This window comes from Dermochelys coriacea, chromosome 2 (assembly GCF_009764565.3).
Source record: "Dermochelys coriacea isolate rDerCor1 chromosome 2, rDerCor1.pri.v4, whole genome shotgun sequence".
Classification (NCBI taxonomy): Eukaryota; Metazoa; Chordata; order Testudines; family Dermochelyidae; genus Dermochelys; species Dermochelys coriacea.
Window position 1 is genome coordinate 102,890,397 of NC_050069.1, and position 14,658 is coordinate 102,905,054.

The following is a 14,658-nucleotide window of genomic DNA, read 5'->3' on the forward strand; positions in this document are numbered from 1 at the left end:
CTTGCAAGCTTTTCTGAACAGCTCTAAAGCCAAAAAGGTTGGAGACAGTAAGCTGAAATCGTCCACTTTAGGAAGTGCCTATGAGTATTCTGGTGAAAACTAGTTTTGATTTGGCCAAATTATGATCCTTTGAAAATTGCAGACTGACTATAGGTAATAGATAGCTACTTTTTTGGTGTTAAGCTAATAATGTGTTCATACAAGAAACATTGCACTTCTCATGCATGTGTGGATAAGTTAGCTTTGTAGTGAAAAAGTGTGCATTGTCATGGAAAATGTAATCAAAGGCTATAATGTAATACATATGCACAAGCTGAAAAGACCAAGGGTGCACGTGCAACTTTATTGTCAGCATTTCCAATTTTTTTGCATACTTAATAATGCAACCTAAGAACATAAGAACGGCAATACTGGGTCAGATGAAAGGTCCATCTAGCCCAGTATCCTGTCTTCCAACAGTGGCCAGTGCCTGCCCATCCCATTTATCCATCTAGCCCAGTATCCTATCTTCTGACAGTGGTCAATGCCTACCCATCCTGTTTATCTAGTTCCTTTTGTTTGTTTTAAACCTGATGCCTATTAATTTCATGTGGTGACCCCTAGTTCTTGTGTTATGAGAAGGAGTAAATAACACTTCCCTATTTACTTTCTTCACACCAGTCATGATTTTATAGACCTCTATCATATGCCCCCTTAGTCGTCTCTTTTCCAAGTTGAAAAGTCTCAATCTTTGTAATCTCTTCTCGTACGGAAGCCGTTTCATAGCCCTAATCATTTTTGTTGTCCTTTTCTGAACCTTTTCCAGTTCCAATATATATGTTTTTTGAGATGGGGTGACCGCATCTGCACGCAGTATTCAAGATGTGGGCATACTATGGATTTATATAGAGACAATATGATATTTTCTGTCTTATTATATATCCCTTTCTTAATGATTCCTTAACATCCTTTTAGCTTAGTTTTTACAGGAGTTCTTTTCAAGAGTTCTTAGTGTCTCCCCTTCCTTCACCACTAGCCCTGCTCACTGCAGATGTCTTCTCTGTCTGTGTTTCCTAAGTTTTCCATTGTATCTTACCTTTTATTCTAAGGGTCTCTTTTTAAAATTTTGCTTCCTCCTGAATCTCCAGAAACTGCCTTCATCATCTCTGCTCTCATTGTCAGTCCCTTCAGTTGTGTCCCCCTCCTCTCACAAGAATCACCATTCTATTTCCAACTCTGGTCTGAGTTGACACAGTTCTATTGACTTAAATGGAATTACTCTTTCTTGGATGGGGATAAATTTGGGCCAATTTGTGCATTTCCTGCACATTACTTCAGCTGAGGTAATAATCAGGAGCCTAGTGATTCAAAGAAAAAGACTCTCCTCTGAAGAACCAAAGGGTTGTTTTGTCTTGGGTGAGTCAACAGAAGCTATGGCAAACTTATCCCAATAGTAGTATCACGAGTCCTTACTTAGAGCTCAAAATCATGAGTCAGATTGTCCGCAAAAAATCATGAAGCTGATATAAAAATGATACATTGCATAGCTTTTTGGTCTGTCTCCACTAACTTGTGTGAACGTAAAAATGTAGGAATGGCTATACTGGGTTAAATATTTGGTCCATCTAGCCCAGGATCCTATCTTATAACACCGGCCAGTGACAGGTGCTTCAGAGAAAATGAACCAAATAAGGCAATTATCAAGTGATCCATCCCCGGTCAGTCCCAACTTCTGGCAGTCAGAGGTTTAAGGATACTCAGAGCATAAGGTTGCATCCCTGACCATCTTGGCTAATAGCCATTGATGGATCTACCCTCACCTCTAATTAAGTCTTTCAGCCCTCAGTTTTAGGGCTTGCAGTCTACTTCAGTCTCCTGCATGTTTTCTTGGACACAGCTTGATGCAGGTCTGTTGCCCCTTTGATGTCCCTGCCCTTTCTGCCTCCTCTTCCTTCCCTGTACCCTCCTCATGATTTGCAGCTGTGTTGGGGTGTGATAAGTCTGCATGCTTGTAAACAGGAAAGACTCTCCTCCCCCATCTATATATGCTCAGAATGGGATTTGTAGACCCATTATAGTAACTCTTTTCAATCAGCTTTGGACTTAATTATTTTGAGTAATTTAGTATCATCTGCAAATTTTGCCTCCTCATTGTTCACTCCCTTTTTCAGATCATTAATGTTGAACAGCACTGGTCTCAGTACAGATCCTTGAGGGATCCCATTATTTACTACTTTCCATTGTAAAAACTGACCATATTCCTCATCTATTGGTCCATGAGAGGACCTTTCCTCTCATCCCACGAGTACATACTTTTCATAAGAGCCTTCGGAGAGAAACTTTTCAAAGGCTTTCTGACAGTCTAAATACACTATATCAACTGGATCACCCTTATTCACATGCTTGTTGACACTCTCAAATAATTCTAGTAGATTGGTGAGACATGATTTCCCTTTATAAAAGCCATATTGACTCTTTCCCAACATATCGTACTCATCTATGCGTCTGATAATTCTTTTCTTTATTACAGTTTCAGCCAATCTGTCACCAGCCTGTAATTGCCAGGATCGCGGCTAGAGCCGTTTAAAAAATCACTGTTATATTAACTACCTGTCAGTCATATGGTACAAAGGCTGGTTTAAGCAATAGATTATGTATCACAGTTAGTATGAATGCGATTTCATATTTGAGTTCCTCTCAGAATTCTTGGGTGAATACCATCAATTCCTGGTGACTTATTACTGTTCAATTTATCAGTTCCAAAATCTCCTCTATTGACATCTCAATCTGGAAAAACTCCTCAGATTTGTCACATAAAAAGAATGGCTCAGGTGTAGGAATCTCCTTCACAGCCTCTGCAGTGAAGACAGATGCAAAGAATTCATTTAGCTTTTCTACAACAGCCTTATCTTCCTTGAGTGCTCCTCTAGCACCTTGATCATCTAGTGGCCCCACTGATTGTTTGGCAGGCTTCCTGCTTCTGATGTACATAAAAAATTGCTGTTAGTTTTTTGTGGTTTTTGCTGTATGTTCTTCAAATTCTTTTGTGACCTGTCTAATTATTCTTTTACATTTACTTGCCAGAGTTTATTATGCTCCTTTCTATTTTCCTGATGGGGATTTGACATCCAATTTTTAAATAATTTTTTGCTTCTAACCACCTCTTTCACTCTGTTGCGTAGACATGGTGGTATTTTTTTATTCGTCCTCTTACTGTTTTTTGTTTGGTGTATACATTTAGTTTGGGCCTCTATTATGGTGCTTTTAAATAATTTCCATGCAGCTTTCAGGCATTTTATTCTTGTGATTGTTCCTTTTAACTAGTTTCCTCATTTTTGTATAGTTCCCCTTTCTTTAGTATTTTCCTCCTACAAAGATGTTAAATTTAATTATATCATGGTCATTATTACCAAGTGGTTCAGCTATATTCACCTCTTGGATCAGATCCTGTGCTCCACTTAGGACTAAATCAAAAATTGCCCCTCCCCTTGTGGCTTCCAGGATTAGCTGCTTCAATAAGCAGTCATTAATGGTGTCTAGAAATTTTATTTCTGAATCCTGTCCTCAGGTGACATGTACCGAGTCTATATAGGGATAGTTGAATTCCCTCATTATTACTGGGTTTTCTGTTTTTGTAGCCTCTCTTATCTCCTTGAGCACAATCACAGTTACTCTTGTTGTTCAAGCATGGAATTTCTATCCATAGAGATTGTATGGTATAGTTTGATTCATGTAATATTTTTATTTTATTTGACTCTATGATTTCTTTCACATATAGTGCCACATCCTCACCAGCACCACTTATTCTGTTATTCCTATATATTTTGTACTGTGGTATTACGACATCCTATTGATTATTATCATTCCATCAAGTTTCTGTGATGCCTGTTATATCAATAGCCTCATTTAATACCAGGCACTCAAGTTCACCAATCTTAGTATTTAGACTTCTAGCACTTTTACACAAGCACTTATGAAATTTGTGAATATTTGTCTGCCTTTATGTGCTGTAATTGCATGGGACTCTTTCCTACCTATCCTTTACCAACTTCTGTCCTCTCCTCTTTACTAGGATATAGAGTATCCTCTTTAATAAATCCTCCACTAAGGGATGTGTCTGTCCTAGCCGTGTGCTCCTCTGCACCTGTCAGCTTTCCCACACCCTTACTTTAAAAACTCTTTTACAAAACCTTTTAAATTTTCCATGCCAGCAGTCTGGTTCCATTTTGATTTAGGTATGTAGGCTGCTCCTATAGGTGGCTCCTTTCCCGAAAGGTTCTTCCGTTCCTAATAAACCTAAAACCCTCCTCTCTATCCCATTGTCTCATCCACACTTTGAGACTGTGCAGTTCTGCTTGTTTTTCTGGTTGTGCACATGGAATTTGAAGCATTTCAGAGAATGCTGCCATGGAGATTCTGGACTTTAATCTCTTACCTAGCAGCCTAAATTTGGCCTCCAAGTCCTCTCATGTGTGATCATTTCATATTGAAAATTCAATCTTAAATGTACATATAGAGTTACCTCTTGTCCCCACAGTCTCAGTTCCTCCCTCTTGTACTGTGAGATGAGATTCTCTGACTCTCTAACTTCTGAGGTGATGAGGCTGCCATTATAATCCTCTCCATACCCCTTTCCCATCACCATCCTGCTTCCTTCTCCATCCCAGACTAGGGTGACTGGATGTCCTGATTTTATGGGGAAGTCTCAATTTTGGGGGCTTTTTCTTATATAGGCACCTATTACCCCACCCCCCACCCCCATCCTGATTTTTTACACTTGCTATCTGGTCACCCTATCCCAGACCCTCCCTTTCACAGTCTCTCCCCCACCCAACCTCTTGTCCCTTACATGTTCCCCTCCTTTTTCCTCAGTTCTTGCCTACACTATGAAAATTACCTGTTGCTGCTAATTAGTATAGCAGAACGAGTGCAGACGTAATTTAATTGAAAGCATAGACAACGGCAAACGGTGTTCAGCAAAAATTCAGAAACAGCAGTTAAAACTTGATAGCATAAACAAGGCTCTATATTCCTGCAACTAACAATCTTTTGCCTGTCCCAGAACATTGCCTGCCCTTCTGTTTACTTCACATTCTGTCTTCCTGCCCCACTTACCTTCCTCTTCACGTTTTCCTTCCCTGCTCTCTTCTCTCACAAAAACACTGCCTCCTTCTTGTCCCCACTGCCATTTCCCCCATCTCCATGTAGTCAGGTTCTCCGTCTGGCCCACACCTGGTGAATAAATGGCCACCATCTTCCCTCAAGCTGACCTACTTTCAGCCTCATGGGAAACAACGTAGAAATGGCAGTCATCTTTACTAGGGGCAGCCACACTTTCACCTGCAAAGAATGTAGGAGAAGGACAGTCATCTTAACTAAGGATAGTGTGTGGCTTAAGCTCCATTGACAGGAAAATAAGATTATGGCCATTTTGGTTAAAAATAAAAAAAACATTATGAGTTTGAATGTAGGATGACGGACATTATGAAAAGCCTAACACCTCCTCAAATATCCCTAGAATAATGATAAATATGTACTCATTGGGACTTCTGCAACTGGAAGATCATCTCTGTATAACTGAACCATTATTTTTGTTACCTATGAAAGTGGGTATACCATTTAATGAGTACAGTATACTACAGCTGCAGTTTGTGGAAATGATGACCTTGAACTAAATGAGATCTCATTTTCAGTCTTTATTCTTGTGCAGATTTGATTCTCTTACATGTTGGTGATAGATGTAAAAAGCAAGGTATTACATGGTGATATACCAAAGTACAGTGTCAGATCTGCTCTCCCACAAATTACTCCTTATGTAATCCAACCCTACTTATTGTTATACGTACTACAGCAGTGAATTTTAAGCGCATAGTTTTGTGAAGTTTACAATGGTCATTTGTATATTTTGCATATATATAGTCCAGGTCATCAGTGTTGCCAGCTCTCATGATTTTAATGTGAGTACTGCAATATTTGGTGTTTTTCTTAAAGTCCCAACTCCTGGAGGCAAGTGATTAGGTGACAATCTCAGCTCTCATTTGAAAAAAAGTAAGTTTCTAACCCTCACAGGTGTGAATAGCTAGAATACAAGTATCCTAAGAGCTAAGAAACTAGAAGGTAAATCAAAAGAACCCAAATCTTCTTATTTTTCTAAATCTCTTGATTTTGTGGTGCCAAACCCATGATTTTTGAACAGCTGAATTTGGCAATACTGGTCACCTAAAAGCATTACAGCTTTGCCCTGCTGCCCTGGAAAGATCACATGTCTCTTCCGAAGTCACAGAGTGAGTGAATGGCAGAGTCTGGAACAGCATCTAGTAGTCCTACCTACCAGTTTGCTACTCTAAACAGATAATAATAGTTAACAATAAAATAAACAATAAACACAGTATTTCAGGAGAGGGATGTGTGTGAAGAGGGTGAAGATTCAATTAAAAAAAAAAAGACTCGATTTCCCTAATGTGACTTCTGTTCTCCATTTCCACCCAATTCACAAGAGTTTGAAATGGGAGCATGCTCAGTTTCATTCTGAGATGCCTTGTGCCATCTGCTGGATTTTGACTGTACTTGGTAGTTGCAGAAGCCTGAATTACTGCCCAGCTTGATCATGACTTGAGGCGTTTCTTTGTACTTATACGACTAGTTTAAGTATGGGTTTCCTACTGTGTAAGGCAATTCTACTGCATTAGACCCACAATAAAGATTTTTAAATGTGAAAATTAGTCTTTGGTGAATAAGAATTACTTTCCTAGCTGCTGGAGAGGCTCAGGTAAAGGCAATGGCATTCACATGAGTCGGTCATTGTGTTATTGTTAACGTTTGAGTGTTATTGCTGTATACACAGCAGTGTGCACAGATGTTACCACTTTTTTATCATTTAAGAACAGAGGTAATTATATTTAACCTTTTTTCCCCTAAGAGGTCAAAACAATCATATGTCACTGGGTTCGACAGTTAGTGATATAAATGTTTATTTAAGTAGTAACTATATCTCACTGAATATAAAAGAGATCCTAGCTAGCTCAAAGACATACTGGGGCCATCATTAACTAGAATACTCTCACAGTCTGTTCACGACCAGATTATTGCTGACATCAGTGAGTCTGACATACCCAGGTTCCCTACCACTTTGTCACACAAATATGCTCCTGTGAGTTAAATTCCTGAAAGCATGCTGTGGAAGTGTAACCTCATGGTTGCCCCAGGATACAAATAACACTGGAATATCCTCCCTGTAAGTCATCCCCATCCACCTTCTAAATTCTATAAAGTAGAAGAGAAGTGGCTCCGGCTTTTTTCATAATCTGCCTTCTCTCCTACTCACGTGACTCCAACTCCTGTTTTACTGATGAGTTTAATGATCTCAGACTATTGAGACTGAAGACAAATAGCCAAATTCTTTCTTCTCTGAGCTACACCCATGGAAATCTGGAGCAACTCCATTGACCTCATTGGAGTTAAATTGGATTTACACCAGTGAAGGGGAGAACAGAATGCAGAACCTGGTGCATAATAAGATCGTCAACTTGCTGTAACCATAGGCCAGGAATGAAGAACTAGAAATCATTCTTCATTGGTCAGTTGAGAACTGGCAGATAGCATTTACATCTACTTTAAGGGCTTGTCTTCACTACAAGGGTAAGTTGACCTAAGTTACACTACTCCAGCTCCATGAATAACATAGCTAGAGTCGAAGTAGCTTAGGTCGACTTAGCCCAGTATCTTAACTGCACTGCACCGATAAGAGACGCTCTCCGATGGACCTCCATTACTCTTCTCAGAGAGGTGGAGTACCAGGCTCATCTGGAGAGCTCTCTGCTGTTGATTTAGTGGGTCTTCATGAGACCCACTAAATTGAACCCTGCTGCATCAATTGCAGCAGCATCAATCTCCCCATAGTGAAGAAAGTCCTAAGAAATGAATTTTTGAAACTTTCACATGATACGTTTGTATTGTCCTTGAAATGACACCATGTGTTCTGTGTATCAATAAAATATAGACTTTTAGCTGAGGGTGTACTGTATGAAGACAGAAAATACCTGTGTAAATACACTAATGCAAAAACCACAATGTGCCCTTCGGTACAAACTGTGTCTAATTTGCTTACTAATTTAGGAGCATATTTAGTCTCAGGGACAGAATGGACATTGCAGGCACCTATACACCCCAGCAAATGTTATCATCTGGATAAAGATTTTTTTTTTTTTGTGAAACAGAGAGAGCTATGGAGCAGCTGCCTAAAGCAGAAATACTACAAAACTCATTAGCCATAGTAAAATTAAATGTGTGCTCTCCAGAGAATTTGAAATTATTTTGTCCATGCATCTTTGTTCAACAATGCTGCATTTCTCTTCTTCCTGCTCACGTATTGTTCTTGCCCTCATTCTGCTTTCTGATGCCTTTTTGAGTCTGGCAGCCCAAGTCTCTCAGTCTGGGAACATTATCTCCAATCCTTGTTTTTCATCAAGGAGTTCAAAGCACAAGGTTTGTTGTTGTTGTTGTTGTTTTGGGGGGTAGGAGGGGGATGCTGGGCCAGTCCCCAAGCATAATTTAGAGAATTTAGTCTAATACCAGGTGCCAATGACCCAAAGCAGCAGATTTGGCAGCCAAGGGTCAGCAGAACATACGGAGGCCCTGATTTGTCCTTATGCCAGAAGCAAAGAAGAGAGGAAGGATATGGGAACTGCTATGCTGATTCTGTGCTTTTAGAAATGATCCTCTCATGGATGGCTTTGCCGGCTTTAGGGCCAAAAGACGCAATGGTGCAACACAAAGAAGCTGCACCTCAGTGGATACTCCAGTGCCTTGTATCTCATGTAGTGTGATTTGATAACCCTTCACACTCACTTTGCACATATTTATGTATCCCCTGCTATTTTGGAAGCTCCACAGAGGAGAAAGACTTCAGGACTTCAAAGATCTGGCTACTCAGGTGTCTGTGACATGAACAGAACAGACTGACATACCAGGGCAGCCAACTGCAGGCCCCTGGTAGCATGCACATGGCCGTGCAAGGTGGAGGGTAGAGCTGGCAAGAAATTTTCCAATATTTTTTTCATCAGAAATTGCCAATTTGCCAAAACAGAAAATACTCATGGGAAAGAGTCTGGTTTGATGAATCTCATGATTCTGAATTTTTTTTAAAAAAAAAGATCGGAAATGTGTTGAAATGTCTTCCTTTTGACATTTTCTAAACAAAAAGTTTTATTTTCTGGTTTAAAACTACTTTTTTATTTTAAATTTTAGTTAATTTATATTAAAAATGTGAACAAGTTAAAAAGATCAAAATCAAAATGAAAAATTTGGCAATTTTCTAAACAAAATGGTCTGATTGATTCAATCTAATTTTTTTTTATTGTTAGTTTGCCAAAAATTGAGATTTTGATTTTTCATTCCCCCTTCAAAATCTTGTAAACTCCACAGGATGGGAAGATTGTTTCCCATCCAACTCTAGTAGAGGGATTGTACAGCCCTATCAAGCTCTCGGGGCAAAAGCATTAAAACCATAAAAATGTATTCAAAGAGAACATTAACCATCTTTCTCTATGTTTCCATGCACACCGCATCATGAGAAATAAGGCATCTTGTACTGACAAACACTTGTGTTTAAATACCAGTGGGAAAGCCAACAATCCAGTTGATGAGACCTCCATGGGGGAGGGGAGATTATCTCGTATCTACCTGTTGTGAGGTTTCTTATACCTCCCTCCAAAGCATTTGGTGCCAGCCACTGTTGGAGACAGAATTCCAGATTAGATGGACCTTGCGTCTGATTCAGTACGACAATAAAATATACAGATTTTAATAAAAGAGCGACCCTGGAGAGCAACCATGGTTGGATAGGTTCTTGTAGGCTTCTCTGAGGCATCTCTTGTTAAAGTTCTGTTGTCAAACTGAAGGGAAGCCTGATAGAATCATCCCTCTCTAAATACTACTAAACCATCCCTGCAAGACAGAATCCATGGAACTCATAAAAATACTTCTGAAAAGCAACTTTGGGACTTTTGGAATGGACCAGGTTACACCAAATAGAAATAGGTATGTTTTGAAAAAAAAAGTCCCAGGCAAGAACCACTGCATAAAATCTCTAATCCATCCACCATTTCAATTTCCATGAGCTAAGCTCTGTGCAGTACTATCTATAAACTTGGTATGTTGTTTTAGAGCAATGTATAAACATTCTTATAAAATCACAGCTTAATTTCAGTGTGTTTGACAAGTGCTTCTGCCTCTCTTCTTGGTGAGGTGAGAAAGCATTTTTGCTTAAGTGGGAAAACAAGTGGTTACATTCCCCAGTCAGCCACCTTTTCTCTCTGCAAACGCATGCTATCCAGGTTTATCACAAACGAAGGGAATTTTCTTGGAGGGGCCTTAGTTAAAATAGCAGCCCATCACTGCATTGCAGATACACAGAATATGTAGCCAAGTGTTATTTGTTAAACACAGTGTGACAATAGATAGCCATAGATGTCTGTGTATTAAGTATATATTTTGATCTATATTCAAAATGTGATTTATGTGCTTGATTTCTAAGTTTGTTTGTAAGCAAATATGAGGGACTGAAGGCACGCCACCTGTTCAGTCAATTTCAAACACCCTTACACACAGAGGAGACACAGTCATCAAACCAATGATTGCAAACTGTTAAGACCTGAGTGCGTTCAACCATCCAAACAATGGAGTAGCTGAGACTGGGGCAATCTCCGTGATATAACCTGACTGGATCCTCCGGCCTATCAGGGAGGAAAAAACAGTCTGAGGCACTGGGATAGTTCACACCTGGGCTCCGAAACGAAGAATACCATTGAGCAATAGGGTAACTGATTTCCGCTGGAATAACAGGGCCTCTCTTCTACTAAAGAGTCAGACACAGTCTCATGCAAAGTAGGCAGGTGGGCCAGAAGCACAGCAGGGCATGCTGTCAGCTTGGACCAGGGTGGGAGAGGTCCATAGAAGGATCTTTGTTTTCTCACAGAACACAAGGTAGTTCAGTTCAATTCCGGTAACTAAAGGGGAAAATGTGTGTGTAGTTTTATTTGGAGTGGAGCATAAGGTCAGATGAAGCTATGCATGTAGGATGCTTTAAAATTAAGTCCTTTTTTTCTCTGATGCTTTGTTCCAACCTCTAAATAAAACACTTTGTTTTAAGAAGGCTGCTGGTCAGTATCACTGATCACAGTCTCCTGAAGAGAGGATCAAGCAGGTGCCTGAACCCAGTCGGCCTACAAGATTATAAGCAATTGATATACAGGGAGTACTGTTCCTGAATCTCAGTCTAACAGTGGAAGAATTGTGAGACTCCACCTCAGGACAAGTAAGGCCAAGAGGCCAAACACCTGAGGGAGTGCACTCAGTGAGATCAGAAATGAGATAGCAGTGCGGTGGTAACAGTGACACATGGCAAAGACTGAACTCATCATCTTTTTCTCTAAAACATCCCATCTTTCCAATAGTCAGTAACCTCAGTATGGCTGATAGCTCATCTCCCATTATTCTCCATTATGCAAACTCAGCTTTACTAGTAGCTCTCATTCTTCACACTCATGAGCATGTGCCTAGCTTTGTCTCCTTTTCACACTCATGGTTATGTGCCTAGCTTTTTGTGCATTCCCTTAAACTGAGCAGAAACACTAACACAGTCCTGACATGCTTTCCAATACAGGGTGTTGGTGCACATACACACTACACAATACGATATATGCCTCAGCTCTGACTTCCACTCCCTCTGCTCTGACATTCATTTTCTCCCATAATTTTCAATGTCTAGTTAAGCAAATCCGAACCATCAATTATGCCTTATCAAATTTTTGTCTGTGACCTCCCTCTAGTATATGTGCTGCTTGCTATTAGCTAATGCCATACAATTAATTTCTTCTCGGTATTCCTTCTGTGCTGAACGAGTGGCAGTGGTTGTGGCCAGACCATCTTTTCAATGTAAACCTTCCCGCTCTAACATGGGAATGAAATCACTACAGATCTATTATTTCTCGGAACAGGATATTTCAATTTGCATAAAATATTCTGCATTTGACTTGGTGCCAGGAAGAAACACCTAATGCCCATTCTTCACATTGATCTTGAAGTGGCATTAAGAATATAAGGAATCACTGCACTAGCCTTAAAACTATCTTTCCCACCTTTCTCACTTCCTAGTTCCCTTTCTGATTTACAGTCCCATGGCTCTTTGAGAGCCCTGTCAATGCCATGACCAGGATAATGGACAAAAGGGAATTTTTACATGATGTAATTTCACATTAAGCAGGATGGTTCACAGGTTGTAATGTAAGGTCAACTGCAGATATTATAACCCCTAAATTGGTTGAAAAATGAGGATTTGAGTCAAAATTTAAATAAAGATGTGTGTAAGCCAGTCACTTCAGGGGAATACTGTTCCTCTATCTAAGTGATACACATCTCAACATCCACATGCACAAAAATAGTACAGACAGAACCTTCATAGGGACACTGTTAGACTAAATTGGGTGGAAGTAGCCCAAAACATTTCTCTTCTCATGGACATCATCAAAACTGCAGCTTTCATTGAAATCCCTTTTCTAATAATTTACAATGTTCCAAAGAATCTTACTCTGTTCTGTGATTAATGCATTCTCCAGGGAAAGTTCTCTTTAAACTTATTCAAAAGAAAATTTTCTAAGAGGAAATATAAGTATTAGTATAATTTGAATGAATATTGACTAAGTAAAATACTTACTAAATACCTTTCTCAATAGTTCCGGGTCTCAGGCAGTGCCTTTTCCCATACATCATACTCATATTAAAAAAAATCAACCATACTAAGTTTTGAACAGTAGAGTTTAAAAGGTGTCACCTATATAATAAGATTCCAGTATTTTCATTCTGTCTGGGTGTCACTCTGAAGTCCAGAATGTCTGTTGAGTCAGTGTAAAGCAATGGTAACATCTACAAGCATGGTTTAGAGCTCTCTTTGTTTAGAATATTACCAAGTTCAATTATTACTTGGCTTTGCAGTCTTTTACCATCCAGTTTTTAAGTCCTCGGTCATTTTGACTTTATGAATTGCACCTGTGTGACAGCATTGACTTTCAACCACAGTAAGACATAGAAGCATAGAACTATGAGATTAGAAGGGACCACAAGGGTCATCTAGTCTAACCCTGTGCGTACATGCAGGATTTGTTGTGTCTAAACCATCCAAGACAGATGCCTATGTCTATCCAGCCTCCTTTTCAAAACCTCCAATGAAGAAGCCATCACAACCTCCCTAGACAGTCTGTTTCATTATCCTACTATTCTTACGGTTAGGAAGTTTTTCCTGGGATTTAATCTAAATCTGCTATACAGTAGTTTGTTCTCATTGCCTCTTGTCTTGCCCTCTGTGGCAAGAAAGAACAACTTTTCTCCTCTTCTTTTATGTCAGCCTTTCAAGTATTTGAAGAATGCTATCATGTTTCCCCTCAATCTCTTTTCCAAACTAAACATACCCAGTTCCTTCAGCCTTTGCTCAGATGGCTTGCATACCATCCTCTGATCATTTTAGTCACTCACCTCTGGATCCTTTCCAGTTTCTCTATATCCTTTCTACACATTGGTGACCAAACTGGACATGACACAGTACTCCAGCTGAGGCCTACCCAGCGCTGAGTAAGAAGTACTATCACATCCTATGATTTGCTTGTTATGCCTCTGTTAATGCAACCTAAAATTGCATTGTTGACATGTTGAAGTTGTCATCCACCACAACTCCCAGATCCTCTCAGCAGTGCTGCTGCCAAACCAGTTATCCCCCTTCTGTATTTGTGCATTTGTTTTTTCTTCCCTAAGTGTACCACCTTCCATTTGTCTTTGTTAAATTTCATTTTGTTTTCAATAGCCCAGTTCTCCAATTTATCAAGATCCCTTTTTTTTTTTTTACTTCTATTCTCCAAAGTGTTGGCAACCCTCCCCCAGGTTTGTGTTATCTGCAAATCTGATAAGCATGCTCCTATTCCTACATCCAGATGATTAATAAAGACATTAAACAACACCAGACCCAGAACAGATCTTTGTGGAACCCCACTTGAGATCTTCCTCCAATCTGACATCATTCTATTAATAGTTACTCTTTATTGTTGTTTAACCAACTCTGTAGGCACTTAATAGTAGTTCTACTGAGCCCACATTTCTCCAGCTTACTTATCAGAATGTTAGTTGGGACTGTGTCTAAAGCCTTGATGAAGTCCAGGTACATTGTGTCCACCACATTCCCTCTATCCCCCAAACCAGTTATCCTATCAAAGAAGGAAATCAGGCTGGTTTGCCATGATTTGTTCTTAGTAAATCCATGCTGGCTGCTAGTGATTACCCCTTCATCCTCCAGGTATTCACAAATTAAATGTTTTATACATTGCGCTAGTATCAAAGCATGTAACCACGCCATGCCAAGCCAACAGTCCTAGACCATTGTGATATCAGAGGTAACTCAACCAATCATCACTCTTCCTCTACAGCTAATCTGCATACAATAGTTTCATTGGTTGTTTGAGGGAAACTGCACAGATGGTGGCTTACTTGGCCACAGTTCAACCAATTGAAACATCACTGGGATTTTTTTTCAGTGATTTTTTATTTTATTTTATAGATACATGACTTTTTGACAGCTTGGGCTCTATGAGTTTCATCAAATATTATGGGCCACATTTTCTGTTGGCATAACTTCAT